Source organism: Danio rerio, chromosome 9, assembly GCF_049306965.1.
Source record: "Danio rerio strain Tuebingen ecotype United States chromosome 9, GRCz12tu, whole genome shotgun sequence".
NCBI classification, from domain to species: Eukaryota; Metazoa; Chordata; class Actinopteri; order Cypriniformes; family Danionidae; genus Danio; species Danio rerio.
Window position 1 is genome coordinate 26,231,434 of NC_133184.1, and position 22,567 is coordinate 26,254,000.

A 22,567-nucleotide genomic window follows, 5' to 3' on the forward strand; every position below is an offset into this window, starting at 1 on the left:
TAAAAACCTCACTACCGGATGTTTCAATAGTGTTATTGCAGAGCAACACAAACAGCATGCAGAAGTATAAATGCACGACTATGCGCAAGGCATGTGCTGTGGGTCACGCTGATCACCCAATGCAGAAGTATAAACCAGCCTTAAAGTGCAGTTTTAGAGATCTAAATGGCATTTCCTATTTTCAGCGCACAGTATTAATGAAGAGAAGTTAAAAAGGTTAATCATTGACTTGAAGGACTAATCCAGCTCAGTAGACATTTACAACAATTAAAAAAAAAAAGATTTCACTTTCAATAGAGATCTAAAACAGCTTATGATCACTTTTCCTGCAGAGATATTTTTAATACACCTAATACCTAACACAATCACCACAGGCCTGCGTCTATGCAAATGATCCATCTGCTCCAGGGAACCTCATGAGGGTCTATTGTGAAGAGCAGCGTGATTGGGTCCTATTGTCTGCCTTATCTGCTGTGTTCATTGCAGATTGGAAAGCGCTGCTCATTTCCTTGTCTTTTGATGCCAATGGAAGTGGGATTTTTTTATTATTATTATTTTTTTGATGGCTGTTGCTACTGGAAACCTTCGGAGACAAAGATTATGAGTGACATACTAAAGTCCAAATTTATTTACATTTAAACAGAATAAAATAAGGTTGTGCTGCAATAACAGTCAATTAAAGCTGTCGTCTTTTTCAAAAGGACAATAATTAACTTGGATGAACGTATGAGGAGTCCAGTTTGTGTACATAATAATAATAAATGTTTTGTTTTTTCAAAACTAACTTTGTCTTACTTGACAGGCTATTTTTTATTATCAGTTTCAAATTTGCCAGATGTTTACCTCATTTTACATGCCATACAATATGCTTTAGTTTTTCAGTCAAATTTAGGTTTTGTTTTATCTATTGAAGTCGTGGATGAAGTTGGATGTTGCCTCATAAAACCATACACTAGCTATTTGTAACACAAAGATAATGAAAGTTAATCCTGGCCAATATAAAACAAAACAGCACATTAATCAAGCTATTCATTACAGAAAAAAATATGACTGCACTGCTGTATCCAAACAACACAATACGCACCCCTTGCTTTCCCCTGATATATTTCGCAACATGTTTTCTTCTATTTAATATTCATTAACGGTTCTATTTAGGCCTTAAGTACCGACTCAATTTGTCTCTCGCTTATAAAGGACTACGGCTGTGTAAATTCAATCCTGCTAAAATGTTTTATTGCCCTAATCTATAATATGTGATTGCATTCATAACCAGGACAATATATTTGTGCCAAGAAGCAAACAAACAAACAAATGCATTAAAAAATCATGACAATTTCCCTTTTCAATCAGTGGCTTGAGGTCATTTTGAAAGCAATCATTTTCATCTGGATAAATCAACAGCTCCCCCAGATGGGTCAATGTACCTCCTTGAAATTAATTTTAGAGATGCATATGTTGAGTAAAATGAAACAATAAATCTCTTGCTCTGGAGGAAAGACAGAAAAAGAGAGATGGAGTGAAAATCCAAAGTGTATTTGCATGCGCACATGATCGGTTTTAAGTGATCGTGGGCGTCCTGACTACGTTTTATGTGTTTGCCATCTAGCAGGACCTTGAGGGCAGACCTCACTCGTTCATTTCACCAACCACTGCCATTTACCTCAGACACAATGACCACATTTACGAGCCCCTGCATCCAATTTACATGAGAGCTCATAAAACCTGACCACAATTTTATATCATTGGCCATTAATGACAGGGATCACTGCCTTCACCATCAGGACAGAGGAAGAATGGAAAATGAAGCCCAAGGGGACACAAAGCACCACGTGAGGAAGGACGTTATACTCAAATACACACATCATTATGGCAATGAATAACGATGGGTCAATAAGTCGTAAAAATGTCTTTTGTTAGCATCCACTTCTGTCTTTTTTCTTCCTTTTAGAATAAACGACCTGTAAAAACTATAAAGGCTTTGTCCACAATGTTACAGAACTAGCAGAGTAGGTAGTCAGTTTTACTGTGTAAAAATGACTTGCTAAATATTACTTTGGCAATATTTCATTGGCAATATTTGATGTAATATTTATACACATACACACTTACTGGCCACTTTTTAGGTACACCTTTCTAGTACTGGGTTGGACCCTCTTTTGCCTTCAGAACTGCCTTAATCCTTTTTGGCATAGATTCAACAAGGTACTGGAAAAATTCCTCAGAGTTTGGTCCATACTGACATGATAGCATCACGCAGTTGATAAAGATTTGTCGGCTGCACATGCATGATGCGAATCTCTAGTTGCACCACATCCTAAAGGTGCTCTATTGGATTGATTTCTGGCGACTGTGGAAGCTATTTGAGTACAATGAATTTATTGTCACGTTCAAGAACCAGTTTGAGATGATTCATGCTTAATGACATGGTGCGTTATCCTGCTGGAAGTAGCCATCAGAAGATGTATACACTGTGATCATAAAGGGATGGAAATGGTCAGCAACAATACTCAAGTAGGCTGTGGCATTGACACAATGCTCAATTGGTACTACTGGTTCCAAAGTGTGCTAAGAAAATATCCCCTACAACATTAGACCACCATCACCAGCCTGAACTGTTGATACAAAGCAGGATAGATCCATGCTTTCATGTTGTTGATGGCAAATTCTGACCCTAACATCCGAATGTTGCAGCAGAAATCAAGACAAATCAGACCAGGCAACATTTTTCCAATCTTCCTTTGTCCAATTTTGGTAAGCCTGTGCAAATTGTATCCTCAGATTCCTGTTCTTAGCTGACATGAGTAGCACCTTGTGTGGTCTTCTGCTGCTGTAGCCAGTCTGCCTCAGGGTTGAATGTGTTGTGTGTTCATAGATGGTCTTTTGCATACCTCGATTGTAACGAGTGGTTAATTGAATTACTGTTGTCTATCAACACGAACTAGTCTGGCCCTTCTCCTCTTAATATTGGCATTAACAATGCATTTCCGCCCACAGAACTGCCGCTCACTGCATATTTGATCTTTTTCGGACCATTCTCTGTAAACCCTAGAGATGGTTGTGCATGAAAATGCCAGTAGATCAGCAGTTTCTGAAATACTCAGAGCAGTATGTCTGGCTTCAACAGCCATGCCACATTCAAAATTACTTAAATCACAATTCTTCCCCATTCTGATTTTCAGTTTGAACTGCGGCAGATCTTCTTGTCCATGTCTACATATACCTAAATGCATCGATTTGCTGCCATGTGACTGGCTGATTAGAAATTTGCGCTAATGAGCAGTTTTAGTTGGACAGCTAAAGTCGCCAGTGAGTTTACATATATAAAATATATGATGTAAATGGCAGGAATTCAAAGAGTCATTTTGGACTTGGAAAATGGTGAAGAAGACAACAAAGATGAAGACTATGACAAAAAAAAATTGATGGAGACTATGAAGATGATGACAAAAAAAAAATAAAAAATCACCAAAATGTTGAAGACAAAAAGAAGATAATGGAGAAAAATGAGAAGGATGTTGATGAAGTTTTTATGATGTTGATAATAATGAAGATGTCAACAAAAGTAGTGATCAAAATAAATCTGATTTAAAAATGGATGTGTACTGTTATTATATCTTGATAACATTGATAACTTATTAATATTGGGACAAATTAAAACTAACACCGTTCATAAAAGTGTTTCCAGTATTAATTAATATTTGCATTTACAAAATCTACTGCAATTTTTAAAATTGTATTCATTTAAGAGATATGATGGAGATGCGTGAAAATATTGTATAACAGCACAGATGAATCTCTCTGTTTTGAAAGAAGCTCTGGTGCACTTTCCATCATACCGCTGAGGGAATTTATTGCTCCATGCACAAAAAAACTAAATCAATAGGCTATTATGTGGATGGAATGGTCAGACATTATCGCCCTACCGAATCATGCCTACAAACACACACATACACACACACAAACTCACACTCAAGACTCACAGATAAGGGGAGGAGATGGATGTCTCACTAAAAACACAATAGCATTCAGTCGATAGTGCAGCGATGGATCTAGCTTCCGTCAGACATAAAACTGTTACCTTTGTATATTAAAAACTAATAAACAACCTGGCTAAGACAACATTAACTGTCATTAGGAGCAGCAAAAATAAAACACAATGGGAATAGCAAGAAATGAAGTATATATTTTAACAGAAACAGCTCTGGTGGTTAAGAAGTTACAAGGTGTAGACAAAATATGTTTAAAAAACTCTTAAAGGTAATATGGGGATACAAAGCATAATAAAAGCATAACAGAAGTCATGAAAAACTTCACAATATTCAGTATCAAAGAATAGTTTTGTCTGATGGAGGGAAACAAGTTGAGGTAAGCTAATATAAATTTTGAAGGAACTAAATTGGTCTCAATTATTGATTTGAATAATTCATTTAGAAAGTTTGTGAACTAATAAACTGACTCATTTAATAGGTATATTTTTGTTAAAATGCTTTTTTGATATAACTGCTGTTATATTTAGTTTTAACTTTAGACCTTTTTTTAGAATGTAAAATGACCTATTATGCTTTTCGTGTATGCACAAGGAGGATGCTAAGAACTTCCAGTCAGCAGCTACAGTATTGCGTATTAAGAGTCACATTCGGACAGCTTCGAAACGATAGTTTTAATATATTGTACATGCTTTTAACGTCTTTAAACTAATACTGCTATCGATAAGCGACACCTTCTGAACTGATTCTTTTAAAAATGTGATGTAATGGGATAGAAAAACAACTGCTGCAAGGTATTTTTGTGCCATTTTTTGTGTATCTTGTGCCATTTAAATTAAGCATCGTTAAAGTCAACATTTTCTCATTCTTTCAAAATATATAACAACCCAAACAAATGTAATTCTCCAAAATGTTTAACACACACACACACACACACACACACACACACACACACACACACACGCACACACACACACACACACACACACACACACCCTACTGTACTGTCCCACTAACACATTAATTTAATAAGTGAAAAACACATACTGTGGTAAATACTACACAATACAAACTAACTAGATGAAACAAACTGCTCACAATTAGAATCAACATGCAAATCAGCCAACAAATCATCAGTCATGTACTTTTATTGGTAATTTTTGGAAATTGCATGGCTTATATACCTGCTAGGTTCATGCCAGTAATATGGTTTGCTCTTTATGCAGTGAGGTATTAGGAGAATTAGGAGAGTGTTTTTCTCTCGCACTTGAATCACATTCGACAGAAGTATAACAGCTTTAACACACGTATTTCTTTCTAAATAAAAGTTTTACTTCGCAAAAACACTAAGCCACTAAAAACAGTATTAACACCGAGTTGAGAAACGCTGCTCTGGCTGATGACAATTCTTAACAGAAGTTTTAAGCAGCCTACCGGAAGGCGCTGGTCACTATGGTGCCCTCCATGCAGCAACAAAGAAAAAGGTCTATAGTTTAAAATTTGGGAGCAGCTGTCTTTTACTAGTAAACTTTCCATTTGGTTTTACTTCTGTTTACAGTAAATCCACTATGCTAATTTTCTATTTTTTGACTCTCACATGTTTACGTGTGTCCTATTATATGTAGAAACATTAACATCTATTCCTTATACAAATTATGTACACATGCTGGCAAAAAGGCATCAGAGGACCTGAATAATAATTTCATGGTGACGTTTTTCTCTCTTTTACTTATTTACAGTGTGCCAACTATACATTGATGATCTGGGGGGTAATGTTAATGTTAGTCAGTAATATTAGTGTAACACATACTTCAGTAAATGAAATTTATGTATTTATTTAAATTATATCTAATTTATTGATAAAATATATTTAAGCTTTCAGTGTTTTGAGGGTTAGGCTTCTTAGTGTGTTCTAACCTGAGTAGCTATTTTTAGTTTACTTTAGGTAAAGCTATACATCTAATTTGACTATACGTTTAGGCATTATGTAGAAACAATCATCTGTTTTATGATAAATCAGTCATGTGAAGTCTTGCAGTGTCTATCGGTGCTCCAAATCTGCTGGCTTCAGACTGTTGAATGACTTTTTTTCTCACATAGACTGATTGGCACGATTATGAACTCACAATGGTATGAACCGTTATAAGGGTGGTCAAATGGATATCTTTTATTTTAATTATTAACATTATTATTTAAAATACAGATCAGAGTGAACTTTATCAGATTCAAGGGGACCCCCCCATACATCATTTTGACGTCCTTCAAGGGGGATCAAGCCTTAATTAGGGGGGTCAATCCCCCACAACCCCCTTGTAATTTGCACTCTTCTTGTTGCTTGAAAAGAAAAATGTTCTCTTTCTGTGTTCTAAAGAGGAAGAAAAGGTTGAACTGACAGAAGGAAGTAAATGATTATTTTCTGACTGAACTATCCCTTGAAGTCCCTTTAAGTCTGGTATTTATGTGTGAAATGAACATTTATGCTGACAACGGTTCAGTATAATAAATTTGCAGAAAAACGGCTGAAGTCAGAAGCAATTTTAAAAGCAAGAGCATGAAGCAAAAAAGGACGAGTTCAGACAATGCCTCAACCTTTCTAAGAATTCTCACACATCTTCCAGCACGAGTGTGGCAGACGGGGCAATGTCTTGTGTTTGAGCAGTGTTGCATGGTGACCCGAGTCGACGAGCTAGAACACAGTTGGAGACACAGTTGGAGACACTCTCACACACACGTCTGAGTTTGAACACCAGGAGAAGTGTGGACTGGGAACTGTTTCTGCAGAAAGTGAAACTCTGCAAACATGAGCTGCCCTCTGCGAGAAAGAACAAAAGATGAGATGCCAGAGTGCCACGTGAGTTGTTTTTGGTATGCAGTACAACATAATTATCCTATTTAGACACTTCTAGTTACCAACTGCAGCAGTTCTCAGTGCCAGCATTCACAGTGAACACAAAATAAAATAACAGTAAGAAAGTCTAGACTGCAAAAAACTTAAGGGTTAACTCTAAATTTCATGGTCCCCTTTTAGACTAAAAGTAACTTTGCAGTTACATGCCAAGTAGCTTTCAGAGCAGAATAAGTTGACATGTATTTCTAAAGATTCCAGACTTTCAATTGAAAGTTTTTTGTTTTTTAGTGATGCTACACAGAAGCGTTATTCAAAAAGCAGCTCTCAGGACTTCCAGTTTATCTAGCAATGTGAAGCATTTATAGATCAAATCCAAACCTCCCAGTCTGCACACATCATCATATTAAGCATGTAAGATTGGAATAATTTTAAACCAGGATGATTATGAATATATCAGTATGTTCACAGTTGGAAGTCAAAGTCAAAGATGGACTCTAAAACAAGCTGCTGTACAGTTATTCTGCATAGCAACAATAAAAAATCACATTATCTGAAACATCAATAACAATTGCTTCATGGGATCACATATTGATCTTAACAATAATAATATCTTAGTGTGTGATGTGCCATAATTTGTAAAACCTGTATTGTGCACATGGTGTAGATTTGAATACAAGCCACTGCATGATGATTTTCCTTAATGATGCAGCCATATTACATAATTGGTAAGTAACACTTACAGTCTAAGGAGTCGTTCATACAGAATGCATATTTCCATCTAAAAAGATGAGATGCAGTCCTCAGAAATGGTTTTAGGGGATCCAGACATAGCCACTGAGAAATTTGCAACGTGCGTCCAACCAAGTTTTTCAGATTTTTCTGGTTTACTACTTTGGAACTGAAATTGATAATCAGTACTACATGTAAAAAGTCAAGTTTTATTTTTACTTGACATGACCTTTAAAAGAAACAAGACAAGAGTGTTAAAGACCATTCATACCAAGCACAATAACTATAACAATAACAATAAAGACAGAATTTTACAGTGGCTCAGTGGTTGGCACTGTCACCTCAAAGCAAGAAGGTTGCTGGTTCAAGTCCAGTTGGCATTTCTATGTGGAGTGTGCATGTTCTTCCTTTGTTTGCGTGGGTTTTCTCTGGGTGCTCCAGTTTCCCCTACAGTCCAAAGCCATGTGCTATTGGTGAATTGAATCAACTAAATTGTCTGTAGTGTATGATTGTGTGTGTGAATGAGAGTGTATGGGTGTTTCCCAATACTCTGTTGCAGCTGGAAAAGCATGCTCTGCATAAAACATATGCTGGAATAGTTAGCGGTTCATTCTGCTGTGACGACCTCTAAAATGGAAACTAAGCCTAAGGAAAATGTATGAGTAAATACATTTATTTGATTAACACATTCTTAAATACAGATTGACTGGTTAGATGTGCTATAGCTTGTTTACAAGGGGGGGGTTACAAGGGGGTAATGGTGAAGTAAACTAAAGTGTAATTATACGGATTGCAGAAGCAGTTACATTTATTATTTAATTTATTTTTATATGTATAATTCTTAGAGTGAACAGGACTTTTTGGAGTTTGGAAGTTCTATTAACATCATTAAAAAAAAATCCTTCAATAAATACCCCTTTGACTAGTGAAATACTTCCCCATATTAAAGGTTCTTTGTTGAAACACCGATACCAAAAAAAATACCTCTATCTTCACAAGTGCATAGCAACTCAATTAGAAGATAATGCAAAGCACTTACGTACAGTAACACTCATCATAACTAACTCATAGCAAGCCACTGATTAGATAGGAAACTACAATAATTTCAGACTTCAAAAAGATGGTATTACACTTGATCAAAAGCAAAAGGACAACCGTTCCATCTTAATTTAGTATGCTTGCTTGAAACTGTTCTAGGACCAGGTCAAGGACTCTCTATCCTATTATACCGATTAGACTCAATTCCAGCTGTCCTGAGCTCTGTAATGTTATCTCGACATGGCCAAATCTCATTTTAAACCTGTCTTGCTAAGTCAAATAAAATCGGATGTGGTTGTGGTTGTCCAGAATTCCAAGTAAACATTAAACATGACAGCACCGTCTTTAACATTTGCATCACTGCACCGCTGTTTTTTAATGCCTCACCAAAATGACCCCAAAATGAAGTTTTGACCAATGTAATCAAAGCCAATAGGATCCAATTCTCAATGTTTTGTTCTGCGCTACGCTGATATGATAAAGGACATTTGTTGGACATCTGTTGACCTCAGGGATTGTCTGGGACGAAAAGCAGGCCGGGACAAAAAGTATGCTGGCAAAAAACAATTCAATTACACCAGGGGGAAAACATAAAGTAAAGTGTTTAGATGGCTGCAATGATAAAAACACAGAAATAACAGACACTATAGGTCAAATCTAGATTATCAATGCATTAAATAAAGCTATTAAGCATGAAATAAACATAAATAATACTACATTAGGTTTGTGCTTCATTTATCAAGTAAAAATAATCTCAGATCAAGATTATATTTAATGTTAAGTTTTTAACTTAGCCGTAAGTTTTAATGCTAAGGATGTAACTAAACAATTATAATCCATAAAAAAACCTCTCTATATTAAAAATTAATAATATATCAAATGATATTTGGCGGAATTTTAATTGCTACTTTTTTGCAGAGTATCCATGCACCACCATGTCTTTTAGCAGAAGACAGATGTGAGAGGTGCTGGCTGATGTGGGATAAGAGAGCCGATAAACAAAAAGAACTACTGTTAAGAAGGCTGCTTAGAAAACAAATCCTAGTGTTAGAGCAGGTGCAATTCTGTAAAACTACTGCTAATATGTGAAACGCACATCTGATTGCCCAGTGCTGCACCACTAAATATATATGTGTATATCTTTATAATATTTGCTAATTTGCTTTCTACAGCTGAGAAAAGTCACAATGCTACATACGGCAAGTCCCTAGTTGACCTCGTGGAGCTAAAAACCCGCTTTATTTACTATGTGCTTGACTCTCTTTATTCCTCAGTCAGACCACCAGTATGTCCCAATGCTCCTCATCAACATCCAGCAAAACACAGACTCCGCTTTACAATACAGTCACACTGTTTTGGGATCTTTTTTCTTCTTAATGATAACATCTGGGTGTCATAATATAGTGTGAGCAAAGCATACGTATTTTCTTTGACAGAAACAACCTTGCAATTCAACTACAAAGTCATTACCCACCTAACGCCTTGATATGCTAAAAATCTAATCAAAGGTAAAGTATGTCTCTCACCCTTCATCTGTCTCACTTATTTTTTTTCTCTGCTCCTTTGTTTCTCATGGTGTATCGTTGTGCGCCAACACTGCCAACCCACACAAAGCTTTTAATTTTTAATGTGCTGCCTCCTGCCTGGCCATTAAAAAAAGCTTCAGCGCATTTTCTTCATTTTTCCGTCTAAGAGCAGAAAACTCTATTGTCATTGCACTGTAACAGCCTCCCACACACACAAACACATATGCACTGAATATTTCTTTATTATTTGAGGTAAGAGGCAAAGCTGGATTATTATTGTACAGCGTACACACTCCCCAGCTTAAACACACTGCTTCTGATTTCTGCTCATTAAAAATGAACAAAAATAGGTAGGAATACTTTTTCTGTGATTATTTTCCTATTCACTGACACACTTGCGCACACACATAATCCACAATCAATGTTCCCTCTATGAAATGGGCCCACAAGAGCCTCTCTGCAAGCTGCTGCTTATACAAAAGACGAGCGAACAATATCCAGTTTAACTAGACATCAGGTGTCAGGCTCTCTCCAGCAAACCCCCAACTGAGGGAATGAAAAATGTGAACAAATCTTCCTTCCATTACTTCAGAAACACCCAAGAGGAGTGTGTTGCAGCACAAAATCAATGTGTAAGCGGCAAAAACAAATCCAAATTCAAAGCCACCAGAGAGAAAGTACACGACTGAAAACCAGATAACAGCAAGCGACAGTTTTAACTGCAGCAGAATTGTTGGAAAACACATCATTAGATGACCTCAGAGATGAACACGTATCACAGTTTCAATCTTTCACTGTTGTTATTTTTGTATCATCTCTTGTCCTGGCTAATGCCCAGAAATTATTATGTATATCCAATGCAATCTCAAGGCAATTCGCAACTTTTTGATTTAGTGGCTAATTCGTATGAATTCATACGATCTAATTCGTCAAATTTTGTACGATATGCTCGTACGAATTCGTACAAATTAGCCACTAAACTGACAAAACGTAAAATACTTGCATTTCCTCGTGAGATCAGGCTGGTATATCTGTGTCATTCACAATTGTTAATTGTTTTTTCATTATATAAATTCCTATTTTATGATCTTTATTTCTTATATTTATTTGTTTACTCGCTTCAAGAGTAATGGCAGTTGCAAACAAATTTAAACTGTAATATCATCAGCTCAAATTACAGTTTACTGTAGACTTATTTTAAAACCCCAAAATATGGTTTATTACAGTGTGTGGCAGTGTATTTCTTCATTCTTTCATTTTATTTTAAAAATGGTCTTCACCATATATCATACAGTACGTGAACATAATTAAAACTCATTCTGATTCACTCTGTGCTTATGTTGACATAAAAAGCATGTTGCAGAAAAACTGACAAGTAATGGCCAAGATGGATTGATTGACTGACTGACTCATTCATTCATTCATTCATTGACAGCAAGATTGTTAAAGTTAACGAAAACGAACAAAAAAGAAAACTAGAATTGAAAAAACATTTTTGTTGACTAAAATAAAATGAGAGTTTTTAAACAACTGTAATGTGTGCCTACAAAACTAACTGAAACTAACTAAAATTATAGCAAAAAATGAAAAACTTTGTTTTTTCATTTTTGTAAATGTATTGAATATATACTGTAAGCCTTTTAGAAGTAAATCTATTTGTTTCGCGCTGCCAGGTGTTTGACCATACAGCACCAGTCTGTAACATTGACCAGATCAAGCGGTCCTCCTCCAGTCTTCCTCGCTGTTGCTCCCATGACAAAAACAATAAGTTGACATGACATTAGACATTGGCAATATTAAATACGACTGAGCAGACAATTAAAAGTATTAATTTAACACATTTGTGCTCAGCAATAAGCACAATTTATTTCTGTATTAGTGATTATGATGCAGAACGGATCATTCTTTTTAACCAGATCTATTACGTGAACTAATTCACCAATCAAACTGAATCATTTGAAATGTTTTGCGTCTCCAGTAATGTTAAGCACTCTTATTCACAAACTACTTATTAACATGCCTGATATTGCTCTCTGACTCCAATAAAGCAATATATACTGAGTTATTCAGTTATTAGAAAAGTACACTGAGATTAGATCCTTACTAGATAAATACTGCACATGCGTGATTCAGCAGATGGTGAACCAAACACAAAAACCGAGTAAACCGAGTAAAAAATAATTGTAAGAAACTTTTAAGATCATGGTGATGTTTTAACTGGCTGAAATTATGATTGCTGGCTACATATTTTTGATATGTTAAGTCCAAGCTTGGGAAGATTGTCACAAAAGATCTGTTAAAGATCTGAACTTCCCATCACTACTGTGTATTTCACTTCAAAAGCAGCCTTACACACATATTTTATTAAGGCTGCTATCTTGTGGGCTGTTGTATTTGAATTTGAGGATGGGTAAAGGGTAGTGATAGATGGCAGTGCTCTTTTGGGAAAAAAAATATAGCCTATTTTTGGTTGAGTATTTATCATGCAATATTTATTCTGGTGATTTTGAATCTTGCACCGAACAAATATCATAATTTACAAAAAAAAACTGCAAATTAAAAACTAAAACTAACACTGAAACTAAGAAAAACTGAAACTAAGCATTTAAAAAAATGAAAACCGATAAAAACACAAGTAAATCTGCCTCTAAAAACTAATTAAAACTAACAGAGTTTGAAAACAAAAAGTAAAAATTGATGAAGAATCCAAAACTATTAAAACCTTGATTGACAGTACTTGCTCAAACTAATAGACTAAATGTGTGATATACGTTTTTTAAGCCACACAAAATGTGTTTTTAGCAAAAATGGTACTGAGTGAATAGTGTTTTCCATACCATTGTTAGTCTCCTTGGTTACTCATTAATTAATGATTAGTTATTTATGTGGCACAAAAATGTATGTAAGTTCATATTTAAATTTAAAGATGCAAATAAAAAAGCCAATGACCCATTTACTATTAACTGTAGTTGTAAACAGTGCTTAAATATAAAAGACTCACCTGAGTAAGTTTCTATGAAGGGTGAGATGTACACAACAGATGGTGGTGATTACTTCAAAACAGCTCTTAACAATAACTAATGGCTACCAGCGGACATAACGTTGAAAAAAAGAGAGAATGCACACTCTCTCTGCGTGTTTGGACATGGCCTTGAGGAATACAACATCCACATATGGTGTTGACCATCACGCTCTGCAGCGACAGACGGAGCAGACTCATTACCTAACAAAACCACAGACAGCGTGTCGAGGGGAGCTTTCAGACAGAGCAGCGGCACTGCGGTGTGCAGAGAATGCCAAGGAAAGGAGAGTTTTTCTCTCTTGTATTGTCTTGACACTTACCCACAATTTGACGTGGCTATAAAGACCAGAGCTCGGTCAGAGCTTCTGTTTTTAGAAAAATAAAATGTAGGATGTTTATTTAATTATTTTGTTTATATGACATCTGCACATTTAGGGGTTAGCTTTTGTTTAGTGCTGATTATACAACATTAAAAGCATTCACTGAATGAGTAAAACATCTGTGCTTGCTTTAATCAATTATGTCCTGAATCATCATGAGATGGATATTGTACATCTGATGTTGTTTCCATTTAAAGTGTTTTTGCCTCTATGGAAATTACCAAAATTATCCAAATCATTGTGTTGGTCCATCTCACTTAATGATCTAGGAGAAAACATTAATCATAAATAAGGACTTACCTGATGTACTTGAAGGTAAGTGGTCTAGATCGAAACCTCCCTGAGTTTTTTCAGCCTGAGTTTTTTTTGTTTGTAAAATATTTACTTGAAGTGGCCCTGAGATGTATATTATATTATAGACACACCTTACACTATGGGCCCATTCTTGGCTCAATAAGGCACAAGACGTGTTTGGCACGATGTGTTGCTATTTTCAGACCAAAGCAAACCCAAATTGTCCCGTTTTGCATCACGTTGTTTAAATAGCAAATCTATTTGCGCCACTTTGTGGACTCATGGGTGTTCCAGTCTAGAAAAAAGGTGTGTTAAGGTGCATTGTTGGCATGTTGCTATTTAGAAAAACTAAAATAGACTGCACAATTGAACAGCTTAAAGCTGGTCTTAAGTCCAGCGCCAAGTGAGTTAGTTGCATAACTCATCTTTACATATGAATAAGAATTAAAGGATTAAAATATTACAAAAACTATTATTTTCTACATAGATATAAAAACTACTGCCTCCATGAATTCTTCATGTTGGGGTTTTTTTTTCAGCTTATTCATGACAACTTGTTTTTGTGTAATGTTATTATTGGTATAATATTATTTATTATACGCATATTTATATTTGTTTTAATAAAAAAACAAGCTTAGATTTGTCCACCTGTCAGGTTTTGGACCATATGGGGCATAACATTTTTATAAAATAAAAAAGTGGATTCGGACACGCCCTTACGCTTTTGTGCCATATGCTTTAGACTTTGCACCTAGACCGTTAAAATAGAGCCTTTTATATGCACTATTCAGGGCACAGGTGTCAAACTCAGTTCCAAAAGGGCCGCAGCTCTGCACAGTTTAGTTCCAACCCTAATTAAACACACCTGATCAAACTAATTGAGTCCTTCAGGCTTGTTTGACACCTACAGGGAAGTGTGTTGGAGCAGTGTTGGAACTAAACTGTGCAGGGCTTCGGCCCTCCAGGAATTGAGTTTGACACCCCTGATTTAGGGGATGCACCGACATGAAAGCCCATTTCAAAACCAAAAATTAAAGTGCATTTGGTTGAAAACTGAAGCCAAAAATTGTTTTGTACACTGTAAAAAGCAATTACTTACTTTACTTATAATGATTAAACCCTTTGTCAGTTGGAATTGTAAATTTGAAAATAATAAAATTATCAAATTATCAAGCATAGTTCATTGACTCAATTTTATAGCAGTGGGTTTACTCACTTTTTTCAACTAATAGCTTTTCACAGTGTATATAACTAGTTGCGTTAACAATAGACTTTTAAATTTTACGAAACATTATTTTATAATTAAGATAATACAATTTCATAAAAAATAATAAAACAAACACTCTTATTTTTATTGTGAAAGTACTGCAACAAATAGTTCTCATTCATCACTGCCGAAATCTAAAATGTGTTGGATCCCTGCTTTCCTGATAAGAATTGGTTCAACAATGTGTAATGATAAGTGGTAAAGTCAGGAATTTGTATAGTGATATTTGATCACAAACGTTTCTGTATTACGGGTTAATACCAACACTTTGTGCTTAAACTTCATATCCAAAACAAATTCATATTTTAATAATTTTCCCAACATTCCTGCTTTGAATGTGCTTCTAAACATAATTTACAGCTTTTGTGGCTAACGTTACAATACAACCTCTAACCTTATTTAGAAGGACCAGAGTAATGGCTTTTATCAATGCACATGTATTATGCACTATTGTCAGGTGGTGACCTTTTTATTTTGTTCTGTAAAGGTAAGGTACACTGCAATTAGTGTAATGTTTATTGACTAAGGTCAGCACACTGAAACAGCATAACATGCGAGATGATGAGCTGAATCAATTTCACTCCACTAAAGCTAAATAAACGTATAAAACTAAACATTTTGAAATATCCTGGCTTAATCTAGAAGTGGTAACCTCTCCATCATTTTCTGACTGTGGTTTAAACATGTAAGGCTTTAACCCATTATTGGAAGACTGAGTGTTGTGTTATTAACAGGTGGGGAACATCACGGTGAAAACACAACAACAAAATGCCCAGACTAGTGATTTCTGATTGGGCAACGAAACCCCAGACCTGGAAATTTCTCCAGCATTCGAATGGATGCAAGCTTGTACATGTGAAGTTTTTGAGCAACAGATTTTTACAAACTGACTGTTTGTAATTAACTTTTTGCTTGTCATAATTATTGTTTGTTGCAGGCCTAATTTTTATGGCACAATGTTTGGACTCAATCTCAAGTGACAATAATCCATTTTTGAGGGTATGGTATGTTGCAAAATTTATATGTCTGTATGGGGTGTGGATGAAATGTGTGACAGTTGAACCCAGTGGAAAATATATAACTGTGAATTCTAATTAAATTGATTTTTAATGCAGCATTTTGTGTTGTGTAATAATTAAAAAATATATAAATTTTGCATATATTTGTGACTGTTATTTAATATTATAAGACATATTGATAAATATAAAGGTAGCAAGGGATGACACAACAAATAACCCAAATGATTAAGTCATATTTAGCCCAGCCTAACTTGGTTAATCTAACCCACTGTTTGGGTCAAAACAATCCAGCATGTGTTATGTCCCATAGTTATCCAGCACCTAGGTTAGAGTTGGGTTATTTTTCAGCCCAGCATTTTTTCGAGCGTGGTCTTCTCTAACATCAGATATTTGCTTGTTTTTGTTGTTTCTGGAGAATTATGTGTAAATGCTCCGCCCTCTTCTGGAGAGCTGCAGCTCATTTGCATTTTAAGAGACACAAAAAATGTCTATTTTTGTTTACACACAAACAGGGTTAGGTTTAACAAGCTATACCAAATTACTTTTTGGCATATTTTGTGTTGCAATTTAGCAGGCACCAAATATTTATTTTAAACACTAATAGAGTCTTTAGTTATTTTTTCTTTTTTCCTCATCTACAGTAGATAAAACTGACTACAAAGGACAAATGTGTGTACTTCACTGTAGCTCATTCATGTTAATATTCCACTCATGGCTGAACTCTTAACCTGAGTCAAACCTCGTGCGATTTACATAAAAAATGCCTAAGGCCTAAATGTGCAGAAACTCTCAAGGTGTGTTCAAGTGCATGACCGTAATTTTGAGTAAAGTTTCAATGTAAAGAGAGATTGTCTGTAGGCACACAATGATCCAGGACATATCTTAAAACGCATCTGTAAAATGTACAATTTGAACACAATATGCTTTCTGTGTACTGTGAAATTTGCTTAATAGCTTGATACACTTTCTGACAAAGGAAAACATTTTTGGAAAGAACAATTTAATTTCATTTATTTATTTTATAATATATTATTTCATTAAATATATTATTATTGATATTGTTATTTCAATTTAGAATCAAATATGCCCACTTTTTAGTTTGTAAAATAATGCTTTTAAGTATAATAAATAAAGCTTAAATATAACAGTACTTTGTGCATAATTATGCAGCATATCTCTCTAGTCAGTAAAATCCATAACAGAATAACTTTAATATTTTCCAACATTTTTCAAATGTAAACAACAGCCCCTTTCGCATATTAATACCAGTAAATATTCAGAAATTTTTCAGAATGACTTTACCGATGAATTTAAAAAGCGCTGTTCATGCAAGGACATTCTGGAATTTTTCCAGAAAAGACAATTCCCACATTCATTCCAAAAAACCAGAAAATCCTGACACCATTAACCAGAAATGGCCTCTAAACAGCTGCGCTTGTATATGTAAACATAGAGGGGTCGAGCTTTTGTTGATGGTTTCACATTTATTTAAAGCTTAAACGTTAGCATTCATGCAGCTACTTTATCCTAGACACATCCAAAGGCAAAAGTGTAAATCACAGGTAAATGATTATACATTTGACTACATAACAAATTCTGTGGATGGATAAGTATTGTGAACAACTTGGATGAAAACATATGGAGGAAAACTTTTGCATGTCAAGAAGTACAGTTGAAGTCAAAATTATTCGCCCCCTCTTTGATTTTTTTTTCTTTTTTAAATATTTCCCAAATGATTTTTAACAAAGCAAGGAAATTTTCACAACATGTCTGATAATATTTTTTCTTCTGGAGAAAGTCTTATTTATTTATTTATTTATTTATTTTTGGCTAGAATAAAAACAGTTATTAAATTTTTTATCATCTGCTCTCCGTTAAACATAAATTGTGAAAAAATATAAACAGGGGGACTAATATTTCAGGGGGGCTAATAATTCTGACTTTGACTGTATATTTGTGTGCTGCTAAGCATTTTATTGATATTTTTTTACAAATTGGCATTTAAGAGAAACGTTATCTGACTAACATCTGGCAGCTAAATGAGTCTAGAAAAATATTCAAAGGCTTTTATTTTCATAAACTGCTCAGTCAGCAGAATGTGCTGATTGGCTGGAGTAGCGTCAGCACGTTCTAAACGTGAACGTGCTCTTTCCATCAATTTTCCTCCTGTGTTCACACAGCACAGCGTTATGCCAAATAACCGGTAATGTAATGTAATGGTATACCAGCAACTTCTCTAACGAATTTACCGGTATTTTAAAAAAGGGCCTGTTCACACAAAATTTCTTCCTGTAAAATTGCCAGTAATTTTCCAGAAAGATCTGTATGTTTGAAAGGGGCTATTGTCAATACATGTTTTTGTTCTTTTAAAATCATAAAAACAGACTATGAATAATATTGCTTCTTTACGATAAAGATTTACATTTGTGATTAACTGGAAATTAATCCAGTTTTTGAAATGGTCAGAAATTATCATCAGGGAATTACTCTATAAACATTAGTGTACATTGGAAGTAGGTGCATAATATATATATATATATATATATATATATATATATATATATATATATATATATATATATATATATATATATATATATATGTGTGTGTGTGTATGACAGAAATAAGAGTGACCATGCTCATATCTTAAGGCTGCAAAAGAGGCTCATTTAAATTCCGATTAGAAGTGCAACATCAACATGACGAGGTCGATTCAAAAAAATTCCATTTATTCCATTTACATAGTGTTCAGCTTGGCTCTAGAACTAGTTGAGTTTATGTAAATTGAATCAGTCCAATTAGCATCCATTTGGGAGAGCTATTTTTGTCCAACACGTTTTCCCTCTGTTCATTTGTCACCATGGCAACATCATTTATTTTTTGGACTGCAGTAATAAGCTTTGCATTTGCCCTTTCCTTGTCTTACAACTGCTGTCTGACTGGAATTTGCACTGAGCCTTTCAGATGATGTTTTCCTCTTTATATAATCCAGTTAAGGTCTCTGTCTCTACAAGGCACAACCAAAATGCCTCAAGTGGTTAGGTTTGGCTGGTTATCATTATCCAGTTATCCCCAGTGGTGTCTTACCTATACTCTACCATCTGCACACTAAATTCCTTTTACTTCAATCATAATGACAAAAAAAAAGACTGTTGCTGAGTGTGTGTTCCAACAAATGAACAAATCCTCTATATATACACTGAATGAAAATAGAAATACAAATATAACACATTTAAATATACTGTACATATAATATATACCTCATAAATATTACATTACTTTTAATGTACTGTTGTTTTATTTGTTTAATTAAAAATATATATTTGTACAAAAAAGTTTGTAATTTATTATTAATTTGAAATTATTATTAATTGAAATTAATAATCTATGTAATCCACCAGTCCTATCGCACCCATCCAGTTCTGAGCTGGGATCGAACCGGCGATTCTTTATATGAGAGTCAGTTGCTCTGACATGGAGGCTAAAAACCATGGCCTCTAGTGTCTGTCGCTAGAGCACCTTTAGAGGTCAGAGGAGTGAGGGTTACCTGCACAGAACTTCATTACCTGGCATCCGTTACACTCACCCCCATAAACCTCACTCCCATCCCGGACAAGCCACCACATATAATTCACCGGTCCTATAGTACCCATCCCGTTCTGAGCTGGGATCAAACCTGTGATTCTTTGTATGGGAGTTAGTTGCTCTAACAAGGAGGCTAAAAACCATAGCCTTTGCCAGCGGGCATGTGTTATCTATATTATGTTGTCTTAAATATAGTATTTGGTGGGTTGGAGCAGTGACTTTAAATTGTATTCTCTTATATATTGCATTCAGTAATAAACAGATTGGATCTATTGTAATGAAATACAATCTGTTCAATCGATCCCATTGTGCACAAACCAATTACAGACCCTAAATACTCAGATCAACACAGGAAACAGAATGCAAATTAGCCATTTAATCTGGCTATTTTTTCTTAGTTTGCACACAGTTGAAGTTTTATGAAAAATTTTTGTAAAATAAAAAAATAAAAAATAAAATAAAATAAATACAAAAAAAAAAAAACTTCCTGACAATACAGAAACTCTACACTTCATGTATATAAAACATTGTATTGTGCTGGATTTTTTCTTTTGAAAATATTGGCTAGGTGCTGCACATTTGCAGATATGTGATAAGTAACCCAAAACAAAGAAACTAAAGGTGTAGATGACATGCAGAAAAGAAATGACACAATACAGAAGCAAGGTCCCCCTGTGGGTGTGATGTGGAATCAGGAGGAGCTGTCAAACACATGTCTCAGATGTAAACATCTGCAGTTTGACTTACAAACAAGAGAGGCGGCACAAGCAGCTAAGGTTCTTTGAAAATCCTAGTTGAGCACGAAGCGCATGCAATTGTGAGAAGCATGCTTTGATTGAGATAAGGGTGCACTGAAATTACATCGCCATATATTTTTGCACTGTTCACACCATATCAGGGTTCACATGCAGTGTAAAACACTTGCTACATACTTGTTATGGATGCTGCATATCAGCAAGGCTCAAATTTGAAGATTGCTGAACATTAAATATCACTAAGTACTCTAAGTGCAGTAATGCAGTGTAGACAAAATGTGTTATGCATAACTTCAATAAATTTTGTTTGTGCATAAATATAGAGTTCAAGCATCACTTACTGATTAATTTAAACTCGGAAGTGCGCACAAGCAGGAGTACTTCCTGATCCATGCAATCACATACTGTACATAGCATACCTTAACTTGGGTCTGGTTTATAAGTGATTATGAATCTCTCAGTAATAAGATCATATGATTATGATCTCATTATTACCCATCCTCCCCTAGGGCAACCTGTAAAGATCTGCTAGAGGGTAACTTCATTTAAAGCAGCTACCTTTTATTATTGTAACTAAGCTGAACGACAGTAAATATTGTATTTTTACCCTACAACAGCAGCACCATATAGCAGATCTCATCTGCCAAAAACAATCATATGTATATTTTATACCCATGATGACAATGTCTGGTTATTACTTTATTAATGCCTGGTTTCCATCACTCAGAGAGGTACCATCACTGAAATGTTGCTTTGAAAGGATACATCTGCTTATAAAGCATGAAGCACTGGCAACAATGGCATAGTGATAAAGTGCACCGACATATAGCACCATGGTTATCACAGTGACCCTAGTTCGAATCCCGGCTTGAGGTCCTTTGCCGACCCTTCCCTTCTTTCTGCTCCCAAAATTTTCCTGTCAATTCTCTCCATTATTCTATTCATTAAAGTTTGAATACCCCTAAAAAATAATTATCAAAAAAATAATAATAAAAAAACCAATGAAGAACATATACTGTAAAAAAATACTGGTTACCTTAAATTTTTAAGTTGAATCAAATTAACCTTATGAGTCCATTAAACTTGTATTTTGTTAAACCGACTTAAAAAAGCTTGCATAGCTTATAAAATTAAGTTAAAACATGATTTACTTAACCTAAAAACATAAGCTGTCAGGACTAATTGATCATACAGTGTTTTAACCTGTTTTTACTGATCAAAATCATACATTTAAAATAATGAATTATTTTTTTTTTTTAGCGTCAGATTTCAAAGTGTGTGGAATTACATTCTGTCCAGTCAGACAGGAAACTGGTAAAATCAATGCAGTCATGTAATGTGTCTTGCCTGGTGGAAAAAAAAACACACACTGAAACACTGTGCCGACAGAAAGAGAAGACAGAATTATGTCCTCGGGTCAGGGCAGTTTGACATGAGTGTGACCTTGTTGCCCTAAATGTCCCACATTCTCATTACTGCAAGCAAACTGTCAGATTCCGCCACAGGGATTTGAGAGAAGCGAATTAAACCTGCATGCCATCAAGATATCATAGTTAAAAGTCATTCATTATTTATTGCAGAGATGATGACATTGTTTCTTGAGCATCGTGACCTTTGCATGACCAACCTTTCAAATGCTGATGAATTCATCTGTGAATTCCTATCTCTGTACGAATAATAATTGGAGAAAAAAATTGTAGTAAAGCACTTAATGTAAAAATGTGAATACAGTGAAGTTAAACCGGATTATTAGACCACTATAACATTCAGCCTATCGAAAAAAGCCAAAATAGGGAACCTCAGTGCAGTTTTGCTAAATAAAATAAATAAATTACATAAAATAAAACAAATAAAAAAATAAAAATGTAAGTTGATCTAGATAAAATAAAAGAAAGTGCAATGTATTTACAAAATTTACTGTTTTAACTACATGCATAAATGCTGTCAAAGTATTAGGTTCTTGCATTAAAAATAATCAATAAATAATTAATTAATTCATTTTCTTTTTGGCTTAGTGCCTTTATTATTCAGGGGTCACTACAGCAGAATGAACCGCCAACTAATACAGCATATGTTTTACACAGTGGATGCCCTTCCAGCTGCAACCCAGCACTATAA

General features: G+C 34.9%; 1 long non-coding RNA gene across 6 annotated transcripts in view; it reads right to left on the reverse strand.

Annotated features, from left to right (window-relative positions):
- Window positions 1–22,567, reverse strand: part of LOC141376130 (uncharacterized) — a 354,504-nt gene that overhangs the window by 58,968 nt on the left and 272,969 nt on the right. The window contains exon 5 of one of the 6 annotated variants that reach the window (XR_012385390.1): window positions 6,131–6,798. The exons of the other annotated variants lie outside the window; for them this stretch is intronic. This is a non-coding gene — a long non-coding RNA (uncharacterized lncRNA). Of the gene's footprint in view, window positions 1–6,130; window positions 6,799–22,567 lie in introns of those variants that run through there. 6 annotated transcript variants of the gene reach the window in all.